The following is a 15,964-nucleotide window of genomic DNA, read 5'->3' as shown; positions in this document are numbered from 1 at the left end:
ACATTTCCTTTGTTGACTTCCTGGGTTTTGCAAGAAAAAAACTCACTCTTTGCATGTGGAATATTTGTGTCCCTCACTTGCTGAAGACATCATTATTTGGCTTCTTCAGGAGAGGTAAAGCTCACCAATTGGAAGAAATAAGATACATACATTTGTATTTTAACAAGCTCCGATTTTTTAGATGCATTTAGTAATATATAAGTAAGGGTTTCCTGAGACTCTTAAATGTCTAAATGCATAAAGAAGAGGTTTTTAAGAGTAAAATGCTATTTGTGAACCAAACCTGCGACCCCAAAGATGCCACAAGACCCTGGAAGGCTAAGACCTTCACTCACCCGGCAGCTACCTATTGCAGTGTGGTTAAGATCCAGAGTAAATGGCAGTTTAGATGAATTTTCAACTTTGATTGTTCACCAAACTGCCTCTAGCTGACTGGCACTCTCTACTTCAGAAAGGTTTCAAATTTGAACCATAGGTGGGTGCAGTGGATAAAGATGAGTGAGCTGACAGATTTGTGTGGGAAAGCACACACTATCTGTCAGATTGTCTTTATAAAATTGGAAAAAGGCACTTTATAAAACAAGAAAATCTGACTCAAAAAGTATATAGATTCAACAAAGGACTCAAATCAATTCTTTAAAATGTTCCTATCACCTTAAAAGCTACATTTTTGCTGGTGATTCACACACCCTTCCTAACATTCTGCTGTGATGCTGTGGCCAGAAACACATTTTCATAGTATCTGCAGCATCTTTCTGAGTGGAACGTGCCCTACAGAAATCTAGTTCCTTGTGTTGCCTGCAGTAATGCAAGAACTAGAATAAGTACTTCATAGGTTCTAAGTACCTGTTCAAAACCTGAGCAAGGGAATCCAAAACAGCACCCCAAGAGAATCTGGTTGAGTTTGCACTGACATATATTTGTCATAGTCTTTGTGTCATTAATTGGGACTAATAAGGTTATGGAAAGGGAATTTTTGCCATAAAGGTTAGAGGGATGAATCAATAGTTTTGTTTTGATCCATGTTAACACAGGTTTGAAATGACTATTGGGTAGGCCCAATGACCCACCTCCTGTAAGCTCTGTAAGCTTGGAGCTCACTGGAGAGGACCAGCTTAGACATGGGCATGAGTCAATAGTGCAGAGATGGCATTTTACAATATAAGGTATGAGTAAAGAAGAGGACTGAGGACAGAGCTCTAGTGAACTACAAGTCTGATGGAGGATGGGGAACCAATAAATGAGACTCAGAAAGAAGAGCCAAGAAACTGAAATTAATTAAGGTGCTAATTAAAATTTCATACTCTGCATGGTTCACAGAGCCCTAGGAAATGAAATGGCTCAGGAAGGACACTGTAAACCATGTTTGTGCTGCTGATATGGCAGGCAGAGTGCTATGAGGTATAATAGAGTAATATAGATAAGAAATAGAGAGCCAAACAGCCCCACCTCTGCTACTTATCAATGGCAAGACCTTATTCAAGTTATCCAATCTTCTAGTTTCCTCATTTGTAGGATGGGTATTATGATAGTACCTATCTTATACAAGGGTTGTGAAAATTAAATGAGTTAATACGTATCAAGTACTTAAAATTTGTATCTAACACACAGTAAGCTTTATAGAGGAGTTATCATGAGATTATCATTATTATCTTTGGCAGGATTTTGATCTTAATAGAAGCCATTTCAATAGGGTGGTAGGAATAAAAACCTATTTCAACTGGTTAAGAGAATATGAGATGAATAAAAAGAATATAATGAGAAGAAACACTGTAAGAAGTAGAGAGAAAAGGGAAGTCACTGCAGGATGACATGGGCTAAAAACAATGGATTTCTCTACTTGTAAATGAGAATACATGTTTACGTGCCAAATGGGAATTACACAGAAAGAAGGGGGAAAATTCCAAAAACAGGATAGAAAAGAGGTATTTGCAGAGTCAATTATGCAATGAATCTGATCCAGTGCCTAATAATGGGTATAGCCTTAGAAGAATCAGGAACAGGTCTGCCATCATATGAGGAAGGTTGCCCAAGGATGTGGCAAGGGAGGAATATAGAGCAATAGATTTTGGCAGTGGGAAGATGTAAAGTTTGTCTGAATGTATTTATTTTCTTTGTAAGTATTTGAAGAGATAATCAGCTGGGGAGAGGATACTGAAATTTTCAGAAAAAAAGAAGGAAGAAGAGTAAAAGCATGGTCTTTTACTTATTAGGTGAACTTATTAGAGATGAATAAGATCATCTGACAGTGTTGAGTATCTATTTAAAATTTGAAGCAATAAATTTGTAGTGAGTCCAGTCAGGATTATTCCCAAATATCTTTTCAAAATTAACACTATGAAGTGTTTCATAAGTAGAAATTGCATAACTTATTTAATCTGTATTCTCTTCATATTAGACAACTACAGTTTAATAGAATTTATTTAAAGTTTACTATTGAAGTTATCTATTCTCTTTAGAGAGAGCTATATAATACATACAAACATTTGTTATTTAATTTTTAGACACTCATTTTCATACTGGAATATGGAACTCCCCAAAGAGGATCACTGGTTATTGAAACAAATTAATGTTAAAGTCATTCATTCAAACAATGTGTTTCAGAGCACTGGGATTGGAAGTTGTAAATGTTATTTTTATGTGTTAACAGACAGGCTAAGGGATGTCCAGATAGCTGCCTTCTAGGTGTGTCTGTGAGTATGTTTCCAGAAGTGATGAGCATCTGAAGAATAGAAAGTGTATAGATGCTCTACTATGACCAATGTGTCCAGGCATCATCTCATCTATTGAAGATCAGAACACAACAAAAAGGCAGAGGAAGAGGAATTCCCTTTCTTCTTGAACTTGAGCTGGGATGTCCATCTTCTTCTACCCTTAGACATGGGAGTTCCTGGTTCTCAGGCCTTCAGCCTTAGAGACTTAAAACAGCTGCACCCATTTTATAAAGCATGTATGCTTGTAAATCTCCTATCAGTTTTGTTCCCATGCAGAGAACCCCAATAGAGATATCTGTTAGACATAAGTTTCTAAAACACAGTACTTGTTTCAATATGAGAAATATTCTGGAACTGTGTTCTAATATTTTACCTCTTTAAAATGAGTCAACAGTATTTGCAATCCTTGCTCCTTCAATTGTGCATTTATGAAGCATATGCTGAGGGTAAAGTACTATCCTATTCTTTATAGGAAAGCAAAGGAATAGTTCCTAAGCCATAGAACATGAATTCCATCTCATTTTCCACAAATACATGATCCCACTCAGCTGGGTTCTGGGATGACTAAATCACTTATTCAAATTATTTGATAAAATGTAGAGGATATCACTTTTCAAAAGCATTTATCTTAATCTTTTTCTTCTCTTCTTATATTACCTGATGACTTTCATCTTTCACATGCCTTTTTCTTTTGTTTTGCTAGAATTTAAAAGCGCTTTCATCTGGACATCAAAGATACCACTTCACCCCAAACAGGTTGCAGCCAGACCATAGGATCTTTCTTTGAATGTCCTTCAACAGTATCAGCAATCAAGAGTCAGAGTGCGCTGAACTTTTCAACATAAACAACAAAACATCTTAGAAGGTCAATATGCTTTTTAACACTGAAATTAAGCACACTAAAAGTTAGGACATGTGTGTTTTGTGTAGAAGGGGAGTAATACTGTCATTGATTATTAGGAAATAAGTTTTTGTTCAACTCTTGATCTCCCTGTCTAATCACTTCTTCAGGTGATAATGATTGTCTCTTTGGGGTACATAGGAATGCAAGTATATATCTGTTAACTTCCAAGTGAACAAAAAATTGTCTGGTTTGAATCTGGGTGGAAGAATTTTAAACTATGAGCTATTTTACAGACTGACTACATGATCACAATATGACTTTCTGCTATTAGGTAATTAACTTCACTCCCAGCAGAGCCTCCAAGTCTTTGCCCATAACAATACCTCTTCCTGCAATTTGGTAGTCCCATCTTTACCTGACTGTCTTCTTGTCTTTGAGATGTTAGCTTAAATGTTGTCACTTTAGCATTTCTCTGGCCGATTTAAGTATTCTCCAACCCCATGCAAAGGCACGCTATGAAATCAGACTGTCTTATCTTGTTCCTACCATTCACTGGTACCTGAATTTTTATTGTTTTTTAATGTAAACCCCATTAGTATAAAGACTGCACCTTATTGATTGGTGTGTCTCCAGGGTTTGAAGTAGCACTTAGCCATAGTAGATGCTCAATCAACGCTCTATGAATGAATAAATAAGTGAAACCATAAACCCAAACTATGTGTGTCTTAAAATTACTGTTAACCATATATCAGGTCTTAAAAATCTTACTCAATTTAGTCACTTTATAGGGATCCAATTCTCATATGTCAACTAATTATCCAGCCAAATATTCTTTAATTTTTCTTCAGATTACTCCAAAACTGCAAGCAGCATATGAAGATTTCTTCTACAAACATATATAGTAGTTTCCACTTCTCCATGCGGAATATATTCCTAAGCTCTATCATGGATGTGTGAAACCGCAGACATTAACAAACCCTATATATACCATGTTTTTTTCCTATAATGCTTAGTAAGCATAAAGTTTGATTTGTAAGTTAGGTACAGTAAGAGATTAACAACTACTAATAGTAAAACAGAACAATTATAACAGAATACCATAATAAAAATTGGGTGACTGTTGTCACTCTTTTTCTCTTAAAATATTTATTGTACTGCATGAAAATATTTATGGTACTGCATTCACGCATCTTCTTGAGATGATATGAGATGATACAATGCCTGCATGATGAGATGAAGTATGATTCAGTGTTTTCTGGAGAAACATGTTACTGTCCTTTGGAACATGTTTTCTATCCACCAATGCAATGCTTTTTCATCTTAATTAAACACCCATCATACACTATTGACCATAACGTTCTCAGTTTCAGGTGCAAAAGTAATGGGATTTTATTTTTCTTAATCACAATTTTAGTTGAGAGATATGTTCTTAGCAAACTCGGCATGGATTTTTTTCTTTCCCGTTAAATTGCAAGCCTTCTCCTTTTCACTGAAAGGAAGCACTTTACAGATTCTCTTTGGTATATCTGAATTTCCAGCATCTGCCACTCATATTTTGTGGCCACTATTAAGTAAAATAAGGGCTACTTGAATACAGTCACTGTAGCAATACTGCAACAGTTGATCACATAACCTACATGACCCCTAAGTGACTAATGGGCTGGTAGCATATACAGTGTGGATACCCTGGACAAAGAGATGATTCATATCCCAGGCAGAATGAAACAAAATGAGATGAGATTTCCCCACAAAACTCAGAATGGTGTGGAATTTTAAAATTATGAATTGTTTATTTCTAGAGTTTCCATCGAATATTTTAAGACTGCAGTTGACCACTAAAATCATAAATGTTGCAGAGAAGTGGAGAATACTCTACCTCTAAAAATCTAACACAAAGCTATAGAAAAACATAATATGCTAAATGTTTTTTGTGACTCTATCAAAAATAATTTTCAATAAAGATCAAGAGTTGGTTGTTGCAATAAACTGAGCACTTTGGTTTAATTTGTAGCATGTGCTTAAGGTATGTAGGGGGGTACAGAAAGAGAGAGAAGATATACTCAGATGATATATCTAGATGATTTATCTAGAAATAAACTGAGGATATCACCTAGGGACAATGTTAGTGTTCCTTCCATTTATTAATATCAATAATAGTGAAGTTACAAAAATTATATTTGAGAGTTATTTGTATTTAACTTGGCTTACATCACAGGAATGAAATAAGTCATATATATGAGACATAGCAAAGACAAAGACCAGAAAACTATGCATGTACTTCGTAAAGCTTTTCATTTTCATGTGCCTAATTATCTTTTTGTTTCAGGAAAATCTCTGTTTCAATTAAAAACACAGTTCACAAATGTTCCTAAATATGGTTTTTAAATTGAATTTGTTTAGCCTCATAAACACCCCAATATGTGTATTCTTATTTCTATAGCAGACTAGATTTTGTATGTCATTATTTTATTGCATTTAAATTTACTAAAGCAGGAAAATGCTGGAATTATGCTTTACTATGTTTGCAGATTACATTTTCAGATAATAAAGAACCTGTTCACAATTTTGGCTAAGGTGCAGTATGTGAAGCATCTAAGAAGGCTATTTTTTTCTATCCACAGCAAATTCTTTCTAGTAAATTCCACGTGGCAAATTCATTTGGTTCTTGAAAATATCTTTGATGAGAAAAACACTTAATGAAGTCAATTTCCCCTATGTCAGAAATCAGTGGAAACCACAGGTTTTAAAATAACCACTTTTGGTTATTTCTGATGCTTTGAATGGTCTCCTTGAAAACCTCATTTTACCAAAGGAAATGAAAACAGGAGGATGAGCTACATTTTAAAGAGTGATTTTTCAAGACATAGTAGAGCAAGGAAGAACTTTACTCTTTTGGGTGATTTCATAAACACAGCAGGGAAAGTTCTCATCTAGCCTTCAGTAAATATGAATGCCATTTGGATGACAGATGAAATGTCCCTTGAAGGGTTGGTGACAGAGAAACTGACATTAGATCTGCAGAAGGATTTTATCCTTGATATCTAACCTTCAAATGAAAAGAAAGAGGATTGCTACTCATTAACTTCACTCTACCAATATTTTTTGAATATCTATGGAATGACAAGTAGGAAGTCCTCCTCCATGGAACATGCGGGGTGATGTTTTCAATTTTTGACACAGGACACTGAAGCCAAGCAGACCTGCCACAGTGTGGGAGTAGGTTCTGGAGGTCACTGGTGCCTCAGTCCCTTAGTTCCTGGATCATGAGGGAATCTGGGGAGCTTAGGGCAGGGCTCAGGGCATTGTAGGTGGTGGTGTGGTCCTTGGGAAGCTTGAAACATCATCTATTTACAAAAAAGTAAGGAAACACTGAAACATTGTAACAATCAGTAGGGTCAGTAAGGAGCATGGAGGACATATACTGACCCCAGACAGGGAAACTGTGAGTGGAGGCATCAGTACGCAGGTGAAAGAACAAGAGAAGGAAGCTCTTGAAATATACAAGGAGAGTAAGTGGTCAGCTGATAGCTTCAACCTCTAGTATACATAGCCTTCAATTCTTTACCTTTAAAGCCAAGTGGAACATCCAAAAACCCAGATTGAACCTTGAAGCAATAGATGCACAAGACTTAAGAGCAAAGTATGTTCTGGGAGGGAAACCAGAGCCACAAGGTACTAATGAAACCTAAAGTAAGAGGCAGGGAGAGAATAGGGAGGCTGGATAGTGCCCAGAGAGTGGGCACACATGTGTACCGGGCTATAGAGGCTTGCATACCATCAGGTGCTGACAGAAAGCCAGGGGAAGGTTCTAAACAGTGAAACCATGTGGTTAGGAATGCATTTTAGACTGCTCAGTCTGGCCCCATGCAGAGGTTGTTTTGAGAAGGAAAAAGTTGGAGGCTGAAAGGCCAAACCAGAAATGCATTCAGCAGTGAGGACACTGCACTGTGTACAGAAGCATGGTGAGGTCCGTGATCAAGAGCACAGCTGGGATGGTGTCTCCAGCCATGATAGGGGATGAAAGGTTTGGGAAATAATCTACTATTTCTTCAAACTGTTCCTCCGAGGACAAAATATAGAATTATTATATGACCCAGCAATGTCACTTCCAGGTATATGCCCAAGAGAAATGAAAACACACATAGACACAAAACTTACATATAAACATTCATAGAAGCATTATGTATGTACTTCTTTAAGTTTTTAATTTTCGTGTGCCTAACTGTCTTTTTGTTTCAGAAAAATCTCTGCTTCAATTAAAAACACAGTCCATAAATATTCCTTAATATGATTTTTAAATTGAATTTGTTTAGCCTCATAAACATCCCAATACATGCATTCATACAGCCAAAAAGCAGAAACAATCCAAGTGTCATACAATAGAATATTATCATCAATAAAAAGAAATGAAGAACTAATGCATGCCACAACATGGGTAGAACCTTGAGAACATTATACTAAGTAAATGAAGCCAGTCACAAAGGACCACATATAATTCCCCTTATATGAAATGTACAGAATAGGCAAATCTATAGATTCATAACGAAGATTAATGGTTGCTTAGGACTGGGAAAGGGAGGAAAGGTGGGGAGATTGGGGAGTGATGAATAAGAGGCACAAGATTTCTATTTGGATTAATGAAAGTATTATAAAAACAATTATGTGATAGATGCATATCTCTGTGAATATACTAAAAGCCATTGAACTGTACCTTTTATATAGGTAGACTGTTAATTTAAGTTCAACAAAGTATTTAAAGAAAGGTAGATATGGCCCTTCCAACAAAACAACAGTAGCCCTAGAGTGGTACCTGAGCAACACCAGGTAGAGAACCCAGTGGAATAAGAAACTTCTCGAAAGAGATAGGGAAGAAATGGTTGGAAAGTTTTGGGAATGGAGAGGGCTAAAGGAATAAAAGATGTGTAAACATATGAGGGCCTAAGTTTATTTCAATAGGAAAATGAAATCATACCCAAATTTATGAAACCATAAGGTGACCAAAGCTTCCAGTTCAAGAGATCTAAGACAACTCCTTACATCTCAGGACCATCTTACAGGAGAGGCTTAGCACTAGAGAAAAAGACCAAGTTATCAGTCTTGGATTTTTCAGCTCATAAATTTCAGCACTTCTTAGCTGACGTAAGTTTCATCATTTTGGTCAAGTGTGCCAAATCAATGTAACTCAATGAACCATCTGACTGAAGGGTGTACTCCTGGATGGTTCTTCACTATGCTGTTCAACTTAAGCCCTGTCAGGAGCAGTTACTCAATCTGTAAAACAAAGGGCACATTCCAGAGATTCTGTAATCATATGTGAGTGTGATGGTTCATTTTCTGTATCAATCTGAGTGGGCTGGACATGCCCCCGATAGCTAATAAAACATTACTTCTGGGTATGTCCATGGGTGTATATCCGAGAGAGATGAGCACTACTTATGTATAACTCAGCATAAGGTGCTGAAAGGAGAAAGAGAGAAAGGTCAAGGTTAAGCATGTGAGGAATGGCTATTGATAAGTCCAGGCTGAGTTCATGAAAATGTGATTTAAATTAACAGGGTTTGGTTTTAATTGATCTGGTCTGTTTGTATATCAAGATTTTGTGTTAGAACACTCCTCTTAATCACTGGATAACAGGATTCTGAGAGTTGCTAGTATAATCTAATGTTAGATTCATCAGTAGCCAAGGTTGGCATCATGAAATGGAACTTACAACGAGGACCTCCAACAGGCCAAGACCTTTAAAGACAAAGGGAAATGTAAAACATAAACTTTATCATTTCCATGTTTGGGTCTCATTTTTGTTCTATAATACTAGGTTTAAAGGTTTGGTGTATTCCCAATCACCTTGCTTTTTTTTTCTTTTCTTTTTAAAATATTAGTTATCACTTGTAACAAAATATAGTATTATCTATTTCACTTACTCCTTTTATGTTTATATCACACTAAAATGTAAATTTCTCTGTTTTATTTATCAATATATCCCAAGAACCTAGATAAAGCTGGTATTCAGAGTAGATATTAAATAAAGATTGGTTAAATGAATGAGTGAATGAATGAATATGTCTCATTGACTGACTAAATCGATTTTTAAGTGGGTATTCCAGTATTATATAAGTATGGCATCCCTTGAATTGTCTTTGGGGACTCTATGCTCATTCTAATTACTCAAAAATATTTAGGACTTCTTTTTATGAGCTACACCATCAATTAGTCTTATTACTTTCATAGTTCTACTTTTCACTATGGCCATCACTTTTCAGTCTTACCAACTATTTTCTTTATAGGACTTTATTCCAAATGACTTTTGGTACTTTCCTCAAGTCAAATCCATCCTGAAAGGACAAAGACTTGTGATGAGACTATAGAGAATTAACAATGATGAAAAAAAATCTCTCACTGCACAATCACTAGAATTGAGGAAAGGGAGCCCAAGAAAATTTTATAAAGTCATTATGATCAGTTTACACTGCTTATAATATTTGCAGCAGGACACATAACTCTCGTTTCTCATGCATTTAGATAATCACATTTGACAATGTGTTCTTTCATACCTGTGTGTTTTACCGTCTTTTGCAAGTTTAATCAAGTTTTTTAAATTAAGCACACTGAGCTGGGTAGGACATGAAGCACAACTGGGAAAAAAAGCCATGAAAAAATTAGAAAAGTGACACTTTTAAGATATTTCATGGAGCTACCTTTTGCAAACAATTTTTTTTCCAATGCCAAAGTATTATGTGCTAAACAGAGAACACTCAAGAAACAAACAAGAACAGACAGCATTTTGAAGGAATTCCCTTGTGTGCAGGAAATTGAGGCCTGATTCTACACTTTCATCACACCTCACACTGCTCACCAGGCTCACCTGCCTTCTTGCAGATCCCTGGCTGCTCTACCTTGTGCTCTTACTGCTTCAGCACCTTGGAAATGGATCTTTCCTTTGCCAGGTATGCTGCCCCATCATCCTTCCTTTCATCTGGTCATACCAAGGGGATTCCACCTCTAGAATTTCTTCCTCAGGGGAGGCTCCTCTCACTTCCTGATGTATTCGGTCCCTTGAGGTTTAGCATTGTAGCATTTATCACAACAGGTGGTCATATACTAGGTGACTATTTGATTCATACTTGTCTCCACATTAATCCAAGTAACACAGGATACTTGTGGGTCAGTGGCTATTTCACTCATACTAGTTCCCTCCAGTACATGTTGCTATGCCCTGCGCAAGTAGGTGTTCGGTAAATATATTCATTCATTGTGCCCTCACTTTTCAAGTGTTGGACACTGGTAGAAACCAGGTGAGGAGCTGAGAAAATGACAGCTGAATATTTCTGGATTCTGACCAAGCTCCTTCTTTTGCATGAGGCACTTAAATGAAAATCATCATAGCTATTTACCTGGTCCCTCTACTTATCTAGTTACTTGGTTGCTATGTAACAAATCACCTCTAAGGAAGTTCTGGTTTAAGATTTGATCATATATACTAAGTTTCTTATGGGAGATAATATTAAAAGGCCCATCAAAATAATATTTATAACTTTTAGAAAACACTTATTAGAAAACAAAAGCAAAACTTTTTATCTGCAATTAAGGTCTATGTAGTAAGTTTCTCCTATGGAAAGAAAAAACATTTGTTCTTCATTTGAATGTGTGCTCTTCCTACTTGAATAAGAGCTAGATATACCTGTTTTACTTTGTTGTTGTTGTTGTTGTTTCTTTGTTTGTTACTTTTTCTTGGCTACCAAAAAAGACCAAAGATGAGCTCCTTATTTGAACAATTAATGTATACTTGGCTCTTTTCTTCTGTTTCTCTGATCTTCAGAATCATGTTGTATTCTCTTTAATTACTTTGGGTCTACATGTTTAATACTGTAAGAAGCTTCAGATCTATTCTGTAAATAGGTGAGATTGGAAATGATAAGTAAATCTTTAATCTTTCCAATGTTAAGTGTTTTAATAATTATAGTAAGTTTGTGCTTTTTAAAACTCTATTTTTCAAAATATCTTGAGTTGTTAAATATATTTCACTAAAAGTACTTATGTATTTTAGCTGGCCTCAATTCTGACATATGTATGGTCTCCTATATTACCACTGAGGTTACATATAAAAGAATGGCAAGCAGTGGATAAGTATTGCTTTGTAATAAATCACTCAAACTTAGTGGTTTAAACAACAATCCCCTCCTTTGCTGAAGATTCAGTTTACTGGTAATTTGAGATAGGTGTGGCTGGGCAGTACTCTTTTGGACTCACACATGCAGCTGTAATGTGCTAGTTTTTCAGATGGAATCAGAAGGTCTAAAGATATTTCTATTCACATGAGTTGATGCTGGCTATTGGCCAAGTCACAAGTCTCTAGCAGGTGATCCAGGGTTTCTTGAAGCAAAAGCTGGGTTCTAAAAGCAACAAGGGAAACAGACCCAATGTGGAAGTGTTTTCAAGGCTTTGTTGCAACGCTTTGCTAATATACTATTAGCCAAAGCAAACCCAGGTCAAGCTCCAAGTAAAGTAAGACACTGATATGGGTAAGCCTGATAAACTAGAAGCTATTATTATGACAATTTACTATGAAGTGTAACAAATTAATCAAAATAATCCTCCTTCTCAGTTTTCAAAATATTATTGCAGTTAGTACCTTTGACCAAATAGCAGACAAGCTCTGAACAGTAGTTGGGGTTCATTACAACCTCTGTGTTACACTGCTTTTGTAGTATTTTGATTTAGTTTTGCCTGATGGCAAACAAAACAAAACAAAACAAAACAACATTTCCTTCTTTTTCAGAATTAGGAAAAAAGATCAGACTCTGACACTGAAGTATGTGAAAATCAATATTTCATTACATCAGGTACAGAGTTACAGTTCCAATACCAGTGCAGAGAAATAAAACTGAAGAAAAATATGTTCGCTGAACAAATATGGAGACAGTTTCTATAACTATAAAAAATAGTGAATAAAAATAACTCATTCTTAACTTCACACAGGAACCAGAGATACCAAAAATATTTCATATATATATGAAGTTATTAATGATAAAGTTATGACTTATTTATAATCTGAATTTCAAAAGCCCTGGGAAATAAACAAGTTTGAAAAGCAAATGATGTGTCATTGAATTCATTGATAATTATAGTATTCTAGTTCAAAAATTTGAATAAAAAACCAAAAAACAGTTTGTCGTACTGTATCAAACTAGTTCTTTCAGCATTCTGTATTTTAGAAAATCACATATGTATTGAGAGAAAGGCTCTAGTACCCACTTGAAGTTTGCCATAGAGTGGATTTCAGTGTAATTGGACCAGGTTTCAAAAATCTGTCCCTAAACTCCTTTAATATCTTTACCTACTGCAAAGCATGAGTCTTCAGGTAGCTTTAAACACTTGGTTTTTTGCATACACCTTGACAATCATTGTTTCTAAGCCTCAACATCCCTCTCTTTCAACTCATGTATTCTTTGTCTTTTGGAAGATTCAGTGAAATGAAACACTCCCCCCGTATCCTTCCCTAATGTCCCCAAGCAGTTGTAACTCTCTTCTGGAAACTATGTGTTCCCCTGTGATTCTTGGTAGCCTTCAGGCTGGTTTCTTGGGAAGATGGTCCTATCCACTTGGGGAAAAGCCCAGGTGTCTCAGGTTCATCCAGGTCTAGCTATTAGACAAAGGAGGACAAATTGGAATAAGGAGAAAGAAGAGAGGAAAAAATGAAAAATGGCAAATTCTTGAGAGGGAAGAAAATGTCAGGGAGAAAGAAAGTCAAGGAGGAGGGAACTGGAGAAGGAAAGACGTTTAGGAGGAATCAAGTCAAGAAGAGGGAAAAGTAAGAAAAAGGGGAAGTTCTAACTGATAGCTAACAGCATGTCTGACTCTAGGTTTTTAAAAAGTTGACAGACATTATCTTTTCTGATGTTGATAATACTCTTACTGATAAATATTGTTGTTATTCCTACTTTACAGGAAACTGAGGCACAGAGATAGAATACCTCATCCTGATCTCAGTTAGAAAGAGGCAAGAGCATTAACTAGTATCTAGACCCCCTCAAACCAGAGCAATATCCACTAAGCCTTCCTGTCTCACAAAGTTCTGCCCTCCAATCAACAAAGAATAACTCCCTTCTCTTGCCTGGAACTGTCTCCTAATCCATTTCACCAAGACCACAATGGAGAAAAAAAAATACGCTTAGCAAAAATTATTTGTGAAGGATATCCCATCTATTAATCCAGACAGACTATATTTTAAATTTTGATAATGAAAGCAATTACTAAGCTTATTCATTCTTGGCTTATAACAGAAATTCTTTCCCCAAATTATTTTGGTGAGACAGCCCAGCTTACTTGAAGTGATATTATAAGCAACGCCTCATCATGGAATCGAATGTTGCGTTTGTGGCTTGTTGTCAGGTCCTTGGTCCTGCTAGGGGAGGCAAGAAGCACTGCTCTGGGGAGGAGTAACCCACGGATGAGGAGACAGTCTCTTTAATCATTCAAGTCCTGCCTCCGACTGGTGCTCAGTGTGGCATATAAAGTTTATTGGATTCACTAAACCTCTGTTTTGACATCAATAACTTGACAGTACCTGGCTCATATGGCTATTGTGAAATCACATGAGGAAATGTTTGTGAAACAATACCATGCCTACCACATAATAGGCACCCCATAAATGTCCTCATTAGACAGTATCCCCTAATAATGTTCTATGCAATTTCTTTCACATCTACATTCTAGGAAAGACTTTGCTTCTTCTAAAGTTTTAACATATTGTTCCTTTTATGGATGCTTAGCTTCTCTTTTAGCTCTGGACACTACTAAAATCTTGGGATAAACTTTCACCTTGACCTTAGCAGATCTGTGGGACTCTGTTGCTTGACGATATCTATCTTAACATTACCTTCCATTCTATCTATATTTTACCTCATCCTGACTACTTGTTTGTATTGGTATACATACTATTGTAAGTGGCTTCAAAGATTTGTGGGATAAAGCAAAAATAATAGATGAATAAATGATTTTTCTTGTTTCTATATCTGCTTAACCATCAAGAAAGACTACTCCTCTCTGGTGGGGAAAATGGTGTCTCCCCACAAAGTTAAGCTTGATGATTTGCATGCAACATGTTCTTTGAAAATATTTACTGAATTGGTGCATGAATATTGACTTTCAGATGTAATAGTTATTGAAAGTACTACAGTGAATATTAAAATTCCAGTTCTATATAACAATCATGAATGTTTAAATGTTTTCAAATTACTTCAAGTTTATATTTCAATAGAGTGTGTTAAGGTTTAAGTATTAGGTGTATCCCAAGAGCTCATTTGTGAGACAATGCAAGAAGTAATTGAGTTATGAGAGCCTTAACATAGTCAGGGTGTTAATCCCCTAATAGGAATTAACTGGTTACTATAGGCAGATAGCATGTGGCTGGAGAAGGTTGGTCACTGGGGGCATGTCTTTGGGGTATATATACTGTGAGCTGAGCTCAGTCTCTCTGCTTCCTAGTGCCATGTCCTGAGCTGCTGTTCTCTACCATACTCTTCTGTCATGATGTTCTGCCACACTTTGAGTCCAGAGCAATGGAGCTAGCCATCTATGGACTGAGATCTCTGAAATCATGAGCCTCCAAATAAACTTTTCCTCCTCTGAAATCATTGTCGAGTCTTTTGGTCACAGTAGCAAAAAAGCTGACTAAAACAGGGTGTAACAGTTTTCAACATTTTCTTTAATAATAATTTCAACTAATATCTCTTTCTTACAGGAGAGGAGATTGAGTTGTATCTGGTAGCAAAGTCACCATGATCAGACAACAAGATATATTCACAGATATAAAAAAACTCCATTAAAATGATATATGTTTGCTGGGTGTGGTGGTGCATGCCTGTAATCCCAGCGACTTAGGAGGCTGAGGCAGGACGATCACAAGTTCAAAGCCAGCCTCAGCAAAGGTAAGGTGCCAGGCAACTCAGTGATACCCTGTGTCTAAATAAAACACAAAATAAGGATTGGGATATGGCTCAGTGGTTGAGTGCCCCTGAGTTCAATCCCCAGTACCCCCCCCCCAAAAAAAAAGTAAGAAAAAAAAGAAAAGATACATGTTTTTTGAACTGAATAGGAATGTAGAAGGCATAGAACTCAGCTTTGTCACATTTTAGATGAGAAAACAAGATCTTAAGAGTTTATAGGGTATAAATATAGCAGCAGTGGAACTGAACAAGAACACAGCTTTCTAAATGCCCATCTGGGACATTCTTATCATACTCTCCTATAACTTTCAAAATAACATTTTTCATGACTGTGACAAAACACCTGGGAAAAATAACTTATAAAGTAAAAAGGCTGCTTAGCTCATGGTTTCAAAGATTTCAGTCCATGCTCCCTCTTTGGACCTGCTGTTTTGGGCCTGTGGTGACACAGTACTCCATGG

The 15,964-nt window shown here is 36.4% G+C and overlaps 1 protein-coding gene across 3 annotated transcripts in view; it reads right to left on the bottom strand.

The window, feature by feature from the left end:
- MCTP1 (multiple C2 and transmembrane domain containing 1) overlaps positions 1–15,964 on the bottom strand; it is a gene marked incomplete at its 5' end in the record, with an annotated part of 531,499 nt that overhangs the window by 388,900 nt on the left and 126,635 nt on the right. The gene's annotated exons all lie outside the window — the stretch shown is intronic.

This window comes from Spermophilus citellus (genome assembly GCF_964194105.1).
Source record: "Spermophilus citellus genome assembly, chromosome: 1".
Lineage (NCBI taxonomy): Eukaryota > Metazoa > Chordata > Mammalia > Rodentia > Sciuridae > Spermophilus > Spermophilus citellus.
This window is presented reverse-complemented; position numbering and strand designations above follow the sequence as displayed.